Genomic DNA, 1,963 nt, shown 5'->3' with positions numbered 1-1,963 from the left:
GCCTGGCCCTCTTAACACATGGATTTTAGAGTTCTCTCCAAATCATAGGCTGGAAACAGAGTCTGAGAGACAAGTCATTTGCCGCCTTTGACCATATAGCTAGAGATTAAGTGGCAGAGCTATAGGTAGGCATCAAGTCTAGGGCTGATTCTAAATCTCATTTTTCTTTACACTGTGTCAGTAGTTCTTATACTCTTAGATTTAACAGATCAGTAAAATTATGGGGGAAAAATACTGCTATTAATATTTTCTTGAAGAAAAGACTTTTATAACTGCATTCCTTCAAAAGAACATAACCTGAGAATTAAGGGCAGACTTTTAAATTAAGAAAGTTAGCAAATTTGTGAAATACTCACTATTCTTTTTTCTTTTTTGAGACAGAGTCTCAAGCTGTCCCCCTGGGTAGAGTGCTGTGGCATCACAGCTCACAGCAACCTTCAACTCCTGGGCTCAAGTGAGTCTCCTGCCCAAGCCTTCCAAGTAGCTGGGACCACAGGCACCCACCACAATGCCCGGCTATTTTTTTGGTTGCAGCCATCATTGTTGTTTGGTGGGCCCGGGCTGGGGATTCGAACCCGCCACTTTTAGGTGTATGTGGCTGGCGCCTTAGCCGCTTGAGCCACAGGCGCCGAGCCCATTTGAGCATTTTTATAATGGCACAAAGTCTTTGTTAGATTATCTTGTTACCAGTAGGTGTTCATTTCCTGCGAGGTGCTGCTGGTCAGGCCCTAACAAGGCTGACCGGGTCCACATGCCAATATCTGGAGATTGTTTATTCACTTCCAAGGCTTACTGTCACAGATAAGTTGGGGGACTGGACTCCACGGTACCGGTCAAGGACCCAGGGTGCTCTGTGCACCCAATGAAGTGTTGGCTAACTATAAATTTAGTCTAAATAAAAATACTTTAAAGATATAACCACTTTAAGATAGATAGATACTGTGTTACTTTGTAACCTATGAGGAGGATTGTGTTTGACTGCTGATGTTTACTTTTATTGGAAGAATAAAATGTAACAAAGGGAAAGGGGGCAGAAAACCTTTCTTTGAGAAACCTTTCTTTCTTTGGCTGTTCTCCAAAATTAATGGCTTTTCTGTAAATAAAAATAAAACTGTTGGGTGGCACCTGTGGCTCAAGGAGTGGGGCGCCGGCCCCATATACCAGAGGTGGCGGGTTCAAAGCCAGCCTCGGCCAAAAAATAAAAATAAATAAAATAAAACTGTTGATCATTCACTTCTCTGTTGATTGGCTTGAGTGAGAAGCAGATGGACTCCTTGGTCTGACAACAATTTCACCACCTGTCTTATAATTTTTGTGATTTGGGGGTTCTGGTTTTAATTTCAGCCTCAGTGGACTCTGGGCACAGGTCAGTTTCCTATAATAAGCTTTTGGAACACCTTCTGCTCTGGGCACATGTGTGTTCCCAGTGGTGTGTCACATCAGTTCTGTCTTTGGGTACATACACAGCCTGTGTGGGGGTGGGGGCTCACAGTGCCCTTGTGGGTGGTTTTCTGGTACTTTCCAGCTTCCTGGCTCCTCAGACTTCCCTTCTCAGCCCTCAATCCAGTAAGAAGGGGAGACAGCCACCTGCTTGAAGGCGCAAGGCTGAGAGCAGGGAGCCACCAGGGTCTGTCTTGCCACCTGCAGAAGCAGGTCTCATACTTTCTTCTGCAGCCCCTCCAAGCCAGGCCATAGCAGGGCATGTTGCTGTCTCAGCATCCTGACCACTGCAGTGACACCTACCTGCTTACTCCCATTTAAAGAGGTTTCCTTTTGTTTTATAGAACAGGAACTGTATGTACTTCAGCATGCTTTTAGACACCCCCACCAGCAGGATGTCCCCTACACTCTCAGGCCAGCCCCCAGATCTGCCCTGTTAAGGGAGTTACTCTGCCAGGGTACACACCTGGACCAACTGGCTGCTCAGGGATAGCTGCTGGGAGATGTGTGGGTGGGCCTGGAC

Source organism: Otolemur garnettii, unplaced genomic scaffold (genome assembly GCF_000181295.1).
Source record: "Otolemur garnettii isolate 467f Iridium unplaced genomic scaffold, OtoGar3 scaffold00087, whole genome shotgun sequence".
In the NCBI taxonomy this organism is placed as follows: domain Eukaryota; kingdom Metazoa; phylum Chordata; class Mammalia; order Primates; family Galagidae; genus Otolemur; species Otolemur garnettii.
The sequence above is the reverse complement of the archived record's forward strand: the minus strand, read 5'-3'. Positions refer to the sequence as shown.